Genomic DNA, 11,786 nt, shown 5'->3' with positions numbered 1-11,786 from the left:
GCGCGGGGCCGCGATCCGCTGCGCTCTTCGGGAGCCCCTCCTTTAGGGCCATCGTTTACGTGGCCGTCAGATGGTCGGTTTGTTCAGAAAACCGTCCGTTCTGGCCGCGAGCAGGTGAGGTCGGTTGTGGATGAGATCGCTGAGGTCATCCTTGCGCTTTCTCTCGCCGTGCTCAGGGAGCAGAATTCCAACCAGCTGGCCACGATCAGGGCAGGGTGAAAGCACGGCGGTAGTTTGTCGCAGAACGCGGTGGCCCCGCGGCTGTCCCGGCACAAGTACGGGGCTGCGGGTGTCGTGCACTGCGGGCGCACGCGGTCAGGAATAGCAGCGGCACTCTCTGTGTGTCACAGCTCCCAGGAGTTCGTTCTTTTTTTTTTTTTCTTTCCAGAGTCCTGACAGATACTGGGAGAGAAACGTGTGAGGAGAGTTTGCAAGAGTGCTGTAAGTGGTGTACGGAACGCTGCACAGAAGAATGCTTTCCTCCTTCCCAAAAACGCCTTGGGAAAAGTAATTGCTCAAGTAATTGGTAATTGCTACCAGGTACTTAGTGAAAATTTATCTTCTCGTGGTTGGGATTAAGAAAATCTTTCTAAAATTCCAGGGGTGGATGGTGAATCTCTGATGGATTAAAAGAGCTGCCTGAGGCAGAGTCACATTTCCAGGAGGAGGGGAACGAAAGTGCTCTGGATTTCAGTGAGGATTTGGAGATGGGGAGATGAAGCATTACAAAATTTGCTGTGCCTCAGCAGGGCACGGGGTGGAGATAGCGGTTCAAATCCAGATCCCTCAAAGCAAAGGGTTCCCACGATGCAGCCTCTGTGAAACGCAAAGCGGAGCGGCAGTTCCTGTAGTACAGTTCACTGGTGTGTAAGATCCTCGCCTGTCAGCGTTTGTCAGCTGACTGCTGCCTCGCACTCGTCTGCACTGCAGTTTCTCAACCATTTGAAAACTGTACTGCTCTTAAATGCTTGGTGGCGTAGATTCTTTCGTACTGAATCTTTCTTCCTAAACGTTGAAACTAGAATGGGTTGCAGTGAGCTTACATTAAGAATCCCCGCAGGGATCCACATGTAGTGAAGGAGACTTGTTGCAGCCAGGAGCGTAGCCTGCATCCGGGAATGTTTAAAGCATGTCTGGGGATGCACTTGGGTACTTAGAAAATGTGTGAAGAACTGCAGGATAAGGAGCCATAGGTCTCTGCAGTAGAGTGCAAAGATAATCTGCATTTAAGTGCAGTGGCTAATCTAGAATTGCTAATAAAATTGATAGAGAATCATAAAATAATTTAGATTGGAAAGAACCTCTGGACTTCAAAGCGGGACTGGTCTCCGTTACATTGGGTTGCTCAGGGGCAACGTCTCAGCCTCTCCCGGACTGTTTGCTCAGCAAACCTTTAGTGACATAGCTCTTCCCAAATAACCTCACTAATTCCTTGCTTTGTCAGCCCGATACGAGAGATTCCACCTCTGTTCCATGCACTCAGCATGGGGATCTTAGTCAAACTACTGTGGCTGATTTAAGTGGTCCATAGTGTCTCTATGTGATACCACTATTTAGGTTGTATGGGTGAATTTGATTCTTTCTACTGAATGTCTTTGTGAACATAGGTTTCACCTGTTAACTTTCTCTTAACATTTAACACAAAAAAATTAAAACCTCTTATCTTCATTGCAGAAGTTTTTCTTTTCAGACTTCTTTGTTGCAAATGAAATTCTATGTTAATATTGGGACTAAACATTTGAAAAAATCATTTTGACATGCTGTGGCAAGAATGTGTTTATAGTAACATTAATTCGTTGTTTCTTCATCAGCAGTTTTTCACTTCCCCTGTCAAACCCACACACCGCTGAGTTTTATAGCTGGAAATAATCACTGATGTGCAGTTGGTGGTCATTTTTAACATGCACTTTCCCCCTACAATCTCGTGAGAGTCAGTAGCTTTTGTTAGCAAAGTCCATATATTTAGACATTACCATCAACTGCCCAAGGTGGTTGTGGATGCCCCATCCCTGGAGGCATTCAAGGCCAGGCTGGATGTGGGCTCTGGGCAGCCTGGTCTGGTGATTGGTGATCCTGCACGTAGTGGAGGGGTTGAAACTTGGTGATCATTATGGTCCTTTTGAACCCAGGCCATTCTGTGATTCTATTATTAACGAACATCTCTTTCCTTTTCCATGCTTTGCCAGATAGTGCCAGAGAGAACTCTTCACTGCTTAACTGCCCCGGTCCTATAGATAGCATAGCTGTTTTATTCAGTCTGAAATCCAATTCTCCAGTTACAGCATTCAGCTTTCTTGTTTCTCTGATAATCCCTTGGTTCTTTCCGCTTCTTTCTCTTCTATTACAGAAAGACTTACAAATCTCCCATGGTTCATTGACAAAAATTCATAAAGTGATGTAGCTTCCTGTAAATGAAGAGCTCTCGTGCCTCACATGAGGGAGTGGAATAAGTAAATAATGGATGCTTCACATTACATGTGCTGCTGCAGTGTGGCATTTTGCACCGCATCTAGAATAATGCACACCTGAGCTGTGCTGTTGCCAGTTGCTGGCATTGTTTTGTTTAAGGACAATTAATTGAGCAGGGTACCATGAAAAGGAGCACATATTGCATGAACTCCTGTTTATCACTCTGTGTGCTTATATATACGTACATGAAGAGAGTTATTTATAAAACTGCTTAGAGGATGAATATCATTGCTGAAAAATTCCATGCATAATACTATTACAATTCCATGCTATTTAATTCAATGCTATTAAAATTCCATTAAAGCATTTAAATGTGCCTTTGTATGTTCTGCCGAATTAGGGCTTCAGTGAACAATTTGCAAGCTCCTATGAAAAGAATAGGATCTTTTGCTTTTAAATGATAAAACCCATTGCGTGACCCTGAGGACTGAATTCTCAACCTTGTGTGATCCATGATGGAGAGTATTCTATCGATGAGGGACAGTATGCAAGCTATGGGGGCAGTGAGCTTTTTACACATACCCAGAGTTTCCTTTTGTTGGAGCTGAGGAGAGTACTTGAAGTCTGAGGCAACAGAATTCAGTGAGAAACAGATTATGCTATGAGAGACATCTTGCATTTCCAGTGTATTCTGATCATAGCTTTTTCAGCAAGATGCTTCTGATACAAACAGCATGTTATTTCTGGAGACATTTGTGTTTCCAAATTCCTGCTGTGACCTAACAAATACTTTCATGACAAAACTGGCTTTTCCAAGATATCTTCAAAGACTAAGGGAATGTTATCCATTCCAGGAGCATATTTCTGCAATGGATGTTCATAAAATAAAGAAGATCTTCTTTTTAAAGAGGGTTGGAGTTCCACTAACATGTTTTTTGTGTTATTGGAAATATCTATTCCCAGGCATGTGAAAGTTTCAGATCAAATGCTTCTGGATATTAAGGGATTTTTGAAGCTAGAAATTCGCTAATAGGAGAGGCTTTTCTGTTTCTCAAGTAAAAGCTTGACTCTGGAGAATAAGATGATTTGCTGTGGGGATCACACAACAAAGTGAGTGTGTCTGAATTGGCGCCTTATTTCTGTGGCAGAAGTGAATGCACATATGTCAAAATTGGAAAAACAGATTTTAGCTGAAAACAGTCGGTTTAAACCTCAATGCTTTCACTAGCCTGAGGTTATGTCTGTGCTGCACTTCAGGTGCAGCCAAAGTAGACATACCTGTATAGAGTTTGGCAGCACGAGTTCAGCTGTCTGGGCAGCCCTGGGTGTCCTAAGAAGGAGTGTGTGTGGAATTTCCACTGTGGTATAAGTTGATGTAGGCACACCTGTTATGTCACAGTCCTTGCTTCCAGATCACAATTAAAGAAAGCTTTGGAAAGTGTAATTCCCAATAACAGGAACTCTCACACATTGTGTTCCAGATCTAACCGTGCCATTTGAAGATTTTGCCACTTTCCATCTTTGATGCTGTGATTGCTGCTGCCATGGCTGCTGATTAAAGGGTTTGTTTAAGAGCTCTTTAACTTGCTCCAGGCAAAATGAACAGGTTAGTTTAAACCTTTTTCACTGACTAATCCATCTGACTTGTCAGAAGCACGTGAAGCAGTGCTCACGTAATTTCTTTTGCCATTAGAGCAGAGCGGGTGGAAACAGTGGAAGCTATCAGTAGAGGAGTGGGAAACAACTGGCAGAATAATCATGTCAACAACTGGCACACCTGTCTGCAAACTCAGTGCCAGTGTATGACTTAGTCCTGCATGCGTTGTGGGTATTACAACTCTTCCAAACACGTTCATGCCTTTTCTGTTACACATTCTTGGCTCAGCTTCCTTTTATGCTAAGTACTTTTGTACGGCTCCCGCATTGTAAAACAATTTGAAAGTGCTCAAAGATGTAATTTATGCCTTTCTATTTGAAAGTGTTAAAAAGAGGTAATTTATACCCCTTTTAAAGCTTTCTTCAAAACAATGTGAAAATTGTCTAAGGGGCGAATAGCAATGACTATAATCCTGCAGAATTAAATCCATAGCATTTTCCCAGTACTTCATCCCCAGATTCAGTATACTCCTCAGCCAAATGGCAGTCCACGTGAGGGCTTGGTATCACGTTGATTTTTTTACCACTGGAGAGAAGCTGGCATGGAGCTGGTTGCAGTGTTCTTTCCCTGTTTGCACTTCTCATGCTCACTGTGTATGTATGTGACTCCTCTTACTCTTCAACCTTGATGGGTCCAGTTGCACAGAAGCTTCTCAAGAGAGTTTTGTCTGCCTGGCTGTAAGCAGCTGTCCTCATCACGGTCTTTATATGTTGTCCTTGCTGCCACAGAGCCTTCCCCTCCAGTACCACTACCTGTATTCCTATGGCTATAGCTGTGTCTAGTTTTGCCTTAAAAAATGCATTCAATTCCCTCTTAGTTCCAGCTCTCATTTAAAGTGACCTATCCCTTTTTTGCCTAACATCCTTCTCACTGATCTTTCTGATCCTTTTTCTCTGTCTTTGGTTAGGCCTCTGCTCTAAGTGTTGGTCAGCTCCTAAAGCCATGGGATCTCACCACGTGCCTGACTGAAAAAAAATAATGCCTTCTTGGTATTTCACAACTTTTTTTTCTTTGATGGCTCTCCTTAGCAGTCGGGTATTTTACAGTCTGTATCTCGGACAGATGTGCTTCATCAGAGAGTGAATGAGCTGTGAAAGATGCGCTCAAGGAGAGCACAAAGCTCCTATTCTGGGTGTTTAAACAGCGGTTTCCCTGTGGCTTTGATCAGGGCGTGTTCAGTCAGGGTGCAGCCTCCTCCTAACTTTCTGACTGCTGACTTCAGGTAATCCGATTTGGCCATCTCTTTGTTACAATATCTGCTTTCCATCTCTTGTTTATCCAGGCAACCTGATACACTTTAGCTTATTTCTAAATCTACCAGCAGGTCAGTGATACTCTTTCTTCATCTTAAGTTATCAAAGTTCATAAAACATCATAAAAAAAAAAGTTGAGACGTGTGTCTCAATTAATTTGTCCTCATATTAATTAGTGAGTATTTATTGCAGTGATCGTGGACTGCAGAATCTCAACTGTGTGAATTTAGTCCACACAGCAATAAACAAGAATGAGATTTGGAAATTTTGCTTAATTAAAGAGTCCTTGCAGGACAGTTGTGAATCGTTGTGTTAGGAGGAGTTAGGGAAACACATTTGTAAACATGTTTGTTGTGGCACATTTTGTTAACTGCAGACCTGCATACCAGCCATAATTATATTTGCTGAAAGGAATTCAGGTGGTTCTTAGAAATGCTTTTACAGGGTATTTTTTATCACTCAGAAAATCAAGTTTATTACAAAGTTCCTTAAACAGAGTGAGATCTGCCAGCAAGGATGCTAATACCAGGTTAGTAAGGAACAGGGTCAGCGCTCTCAAACATGATTAGTAATGTACTCATTATAGGATGCTGCAGTCCTACCATTGCAAATTTATGGTCACTGCTAATGCCAAACATGGTCTTGGAAACCTTTTCTTCTCAGTCTTGCAGGTGATGCAGAGGCGTGGCTGCAGCCCAGCCACAGTGTAACACCAGCAAAGAACAAAGGCAAGTGTCTCAACTCAAAGGCTGTCATGGGAAGGAAGGACAACCTCTGCTGAGGCCTCGTGGCAAAGATTCGGGAAGAGCTTTCCTCAGGGCCAGCAGCACTGTCACTAGTGCTGGCCCAGAGCCCAGAAAGCCAAATCCCAGAAGGACAGGAGTGGGCCCACGGCCCTGACACATAGCTCTGTCCTCACTTAAGTCCCCTTCCTCCTCACCAGTCATTTGCTGACCCAGCGCTTGCTTCTTTTCCCAAAGCAGGCTAGTGCAAGAGGGTGGTAATGCTGTCCTTAGCAAAACTTAGGACCGCCTTTGCACTGTCCTACTGCCATCCTTCTTCCTAAGGTGTGTTTCCCAACCCCATAAAGGCCTTCAACCATACCAGCATGCTCCTCTCCACCTAGAGTGCTGCATGGGCTCCTACAAATCAGAGCTGGTGACCTTTTGCCTACTGCATTCTCCTATTCAAATTATAACTATAGTAAGTGATATTTGTAGCCTTCTTAGAGTACGTTGTTCAGTGCCTGGCAAAGCATTGCCCATATATTTGTGGCTGTTGCTTTTGCTATAGCATGAACCTGGAACATGTCCCAGAAGCATCAGCAGCTCTGAATGCTGATATCCCATTCTTTTACATCCCGCTGATAGCAGTTGCTGATGCCTGCCCAAAGTATTCTTGCTTAAAACCTTGTTTCCCCCCTCTCGGTGATGTGGACAGGTGGCAATTAATCCATGCACCTGAGACTGCAACCTTATGTTGCTATGGGGAACAGTTGTTTTCAGGAGGATCTTTGAGAAAGTTATGTCTATTCTTACTAGGAAGAAAATTCATTTTTACAGTCCTGGCTGGGAGACTCCCATGCTGACATACCTGTCTTGCCTTTTCTCATATTCCTACCACTCCTAAGTTGGACAACAGTCTGTCAGTGATTCCTGGCACAAGGGATATCCATGCAGCATGGGAACATCACAGAAGCTCTGCACAACAACGGAGCTACTTTGAAGTATGCTTGACAACTACTTTACATATTGCATTGTCTTGAAGAACACTGACAGAAATGTGTTGTTAGCATGTGGTATTATCAGGAAACCATGATCTAGATAGTGGTATCCAAACTTTTTTGGTTACACCCTTCATGAGTAAAAAATCTTGAGCATGCACCATCCATGATATACATTCAAATGTACATATAAATGTGTATATTTATTTATTAGTGGATTATATCACTTACAGAAGATGGGCTAACGCTCAAGATAAGTAAGACAAAAATCAAGAGAAAAAAAAAAGGCTTTACTCTTTAGCATCAATGTATTCCACTTTGGAGGTTAAAGGCTTTTAAAGTCTGGGCCCAGTATGGAATGAATTCCCTCCGGAGCTGAAGAATATCACAAAGATCATCATCTGAATGTAAACAAGATTTCTTTAACAAGCCTCTATGACATAAATGCATTGCAACATGTACATTAAAGAAAAGCACCCAAATTATCAAAGCAAATCATTCCACAATCCTCTCCCCTGGGGCAGAGGAAGGGAGAGCAAACAACATGTTGCTTAATGCAGTACTGGAAAGAAACTGGGTACTGCGGCAAGAGCGTGAGCAGACTTGTGTGTAATAAAAGACTCTGTCTGTAGCCATTTCCACTCAAGATGAAGTATCTACATCAATATGAATGAAATGTTTATTTCGGGTCAACAAGTATTATGTATTCATTTCTTAATTGGATGCTACTTGTTTAGGATTCTTCTATTGTTTTGTTCCTTCCTCAGTGGAATCCTGACTGTGGAACTGTGAGTAATTTACTATAAATCATTGACTCTAGATGTGTCTGGCTGTAAAACAGGCTAATTTATTGAGCTCAGTTTAAGAGCTTTTTTTGGGTCATATTTCAGTACAGCTAGACTGTTTCGTTGGCACAACTCTAAATGTAAATCAATCTGTAAACTACTCACCCCCAAAATTTATTCAAAGAAGTATTCTGAGTCAAGTAAGCAGTTAATACACATCTAATCCTGGAGTAAGGTAAGGTAGACCGCTGTTTTATTTGAAGGGTAAAGTTTGTGTCATCTTTGATGCCTGGTTGACTCTCTTACTCATTGCACGAGTTGGAGTGATCCTGGAGTCAAAATTTCTTTGCCCTTTCCACAAGGGAAAATAGTAGGAAAGACAGGCTGTGTGCTCATTTACAGCAGCTCATTCACCCAAGTCCTACTTTGCAGATGCATGTAGGAATGACAAGAAAACACTCTAGATTTGAGAAGTGATTTGCCAGAAACTTGTGTTTTGCATTGAGACGTGTACTTTATTAAAAAAAAAAAAAAAAAAGGATGGGATTTTAATTATTTTTTTCCCAACTCCTCTGTTAGGCTGATGTTCCTGTGTTACAGCTCTGCTATAGCACTGTGCCCTCCCTCAGACCTCCCTGGCTGATGTATTACAGAAGATGTGGTGTGACCAGCTTGCCACGCCTGTGGCAAAGAACAGGATATCTTTACTTGAAGCGACAAGCCCTTTCAAGTTAGTGGAGCAATGGGAATTGAAAGTTTAGTATTGAGATGACTGGAAACAAAGATTCTCTATCATTGCATTAACGCGATTCTCTACCCTGAAGTTTCCTGATTAAAAGCTTTGCAATTTGTGCTCTGTTCTTTTCCAGGATGTACCTTTAAAAAGTCAAATGCAGCTTCTGGAATCTTTGAGAGTAGGAGAGTAACAGCTGCTGAGAAATACAAATAACTTGGCTAACTAGTGTAATCATCAATAGAACTGCAGCAGAATTTGCATCTATTGCTGAAATCTGATTCTCAGTGATGAATAGCAGTGGTTAGCGTTGGTTTTATGTAGGAAATGTTGAAATGCCAGCTTTTGAGGGGAAGATAAAGCAGGGTGAAAGTGGATACTGACACTTCCTAATTTCCTGGTGGAGTAGGGTTCTGAATTTAACTTGATGTATAAAAACATCTCCCTTGACAAGTTTTACATAAGCCTATAACTTGGCTTTTCCCAGGTATTATTAAATGCCCCATCTGAAACTGATCTGACTATGAGGTAAGGCATTTCAGTTGATATTTCTATAACATTTTGAGTAATAGCTCAGTAAGTATGCTAGCAACTTGCCTCTTGTCCAGTCTGTCATAAATAATACAGTTTGTATCAAAGCCAATGTTTTAAATCTACAACAGACATAGAAGTCACAAACAAATGTTCATGTGGGAAAACAAAAATGCGAGATGAATTCTGCTCATATGAACAATCTGAGTCTCAAACATATTAATCCTTGTTTTCTGAACAACTGTTAGCTCTGAAAGCAAGAAGCTATCAAACTGAGTTGTGATGGAAGGTACACTGAACAGCTGTGACTAAAAGAAGTACAACATTCTCCTGTTTCTAGAGAAGTATGTCTGAAGAAATCCTATTTCAATGTTACTAAAGTGCCTGTTGCAGAATTATTTTTTGTGGTTTTGTTTTGTTTTTCTGAGATTATTGGCTAAAATGTTGCCAATTTCTTGGCTGTGTTTCTCAATTAAGAAATGCACTCAATTAATTTTCCTTTTCTTTTGAATGAATGAATGAATTCTTGACAGTGCAATGCTTTGAAAGCAGAACTACCAAATGTGAACTACAGTGACCCATGACTGCTCCTAAAGGTCTAATCGAAATTATGTTTGGCATAACTAATCTGTAAATGACACTCGAGTGTAACGGGATTTTACACGGTGGAAATTTTGCTTCAGACCTTTGGAAAAGAATCATTGCTGAATGGTTCTGCATATTTATTTTAATTCTGGTTTACTCTCATCTTTAAAAAAGAAAAAAGTCATATTGTCAAGTTATGGAGGAAATTGAAATCATATAACGTTCGCTACTCTCACTCCCTCACCTACTAGCAAAGGTGGTTTCACACTTATTTCCAGAAGGCTTTTGGCCAGTACGTGCTACCCAAAGAACACAGATGCAGACTCACTCCTTTGAACTGAGACTAAACGCAGCTGCTGTCTGTGCTGGAAGCAGTCACAAGAATGTTCTAGTATTACATGGCCTGGAGTGCGTATTACACCAGATGATGCTAATGGGGAGAATTACAGATCCTTTAGCTTCTCCCTGCTTCCCTTCCCCTCCAAATATGTTCATCTCTGGAAATCGCTGCTACAACTTCTACTATTTGTAGTATTACATTCATACTGTGGACTACCATCAAGTTCAGGAGAAATAAAACTGCAAATTTGAGTGTGCTGTTCCAATTAAGCATTCAGTGGCATGAAGCGTAGGCAGAATGCACCATCAAAGCCTGCTTTCAGAGATCATTTATCATCGAGAACACGTTCTCTTTAGTATCCTGTGTGCCTGATTTAATACCTTACAAGTTTAGGGCTGCTAAATGCAGGAACGGAGCAGCCTCCTCTGCTGCATCATGTAGGACTGCAGTGAGAACAGAGATGGGAGGAGTCTGCAAAGCATGGCAGACTGAGAGCCTTGTGCCCAGGGACTGGCAAGGGCAGGCAAGCTCTCTCACATCTCGTAACATACACTAGTTAATGCTAGTGAGCTTGGGCGTTTTCTCCAGAAATCCCATTAAATGCTAACTTAGAGCAGACGCTAGCTGAGGCATGGTTCAGTAAGCAGTGATGTGTGTTAGGCTGCCTCCTCCACAAAAAGAATGTTTCCTTGATCACATCCTGCTCAGAGATGTGTGGAAAGGGGTTGTCCTATACGGCAGGAACTCAGGAGCTCAACTGGAAGGAAAATCTCTTCCCCTATCCTTTCAAAATGCCCTCAGTGATGTTGGTGAAGTATTTTTTATCTGTGGTATTCAGCTTATGCTCTGCACTAAGCTCATGTGGCCTGCAGTGTCACGGACAGAATGCCACATTTCTTCACAGTATTACAGTTTTGGCCACTAAACCAAACCACACTTGGTTGAGCTTCTTTTACATTACACCATGGCTGGAAAATCTTCCCTGCATAATGCTATCAGATTCATTGCCATAGCATTTCCTGTAACTAACACAGTGATCTGAGGTAGGGTGTGCTTTCCTTGAGCTGGTTGCGGACCTGTGTGTCTTACCTCTGTAATTCTTTGTCTTCGTTACTCCTGCTTCACGTTCTGGCATCTGGGACACTCCTTAGCTGTGACTGGTTTCTGGTTTTCATCTTGCTCACACCTTTGGCTGCTGAATGGCGCTGGAGAAAGTCCAGACTTCTCTCTAGTGCCTAATTCTTCAAATTAAACCCATCTTTGCAGGTTTTGCTTTAGCTTTTATTTTCAGCCAATGACAGTGATACCAGCCTCGCCTAACTGTGATACTTATCTTTGCAATTTTTTTTTCTAACTTTAAGTCTTTTCCAGGGTATTTTGTTTTACTCTCTTGATGCATAGATGCATTTTGCTGCATTTTTAACTGTTACTTCACTGCCACATCTCTTCTCCTGTTTATGGCCTATGCCATAGAATTTATCCTTTGTATTTCACTGTGTTTTCCTGCCACTGTGTGAATAAAGCAGTCAAAAAACAGCTACAGTTTTCTATGAAGTTCTGATAAAATTTTCAGCAGACAGAGTCAGAATAGTGGTCTGTAAAGGTCTAACCCTTGCAAAGGATCCTGGCACAAAGATCTTGGCCAGAAAGATGTTCCTGTGTCCCAGCTGCTTGAACAGCAAAGAGGCTTCCCAGATACGTCCTACTTTTTGTGGCAAACTTCCTCTCTTTCTTCCTTCTTTCCTTCCCAGCTTCCTCCCTCCCTCCCTC

General features: G+C 42.0%; 1 long non-coding RNA gene across 1 annotated transcript; it reads left to right on the top strand.

The window, feature by feature from the left end:
* Nucleotides 1-6: 6 nt before the first annotated feature.
* Nucleotides 7-11,552, top strand: LOC104910382. Its single transcript, XR_793022.3, has 4 exons — nt 7-114; nt 389-540; nt 3,891-4,015; nt 8,407-11,552. It is a non-coding gene; the product is annotated as an uncharacterized LOC104910382 (long non-coding RNA).
* The last annotated feature ends 234 nt before the right edge of the window (nt 11,553-11,786 follow it).

Source organism: Meleagris gallopavo, chromosome 3 (assembly GCF_000146605.3).
Source record: "Meleagris gallopavo isolate NT-WF06-2002-E0010 breed Aviagen turkey brand Nicholas breeding stock chromosome 3, Turkey_5.1, whole genome shotgun sequence".
NCBI classification, from domain to species: domain Eukaryota; kingdom Metazoa; phylum Chordata; class Aves; order Galliformes; family Phasianidae; genus Meleagris; species Meleagris gallopavo.
This window is presented reverse-complemented; position numbering and strand designations above follow the sequence as displayed.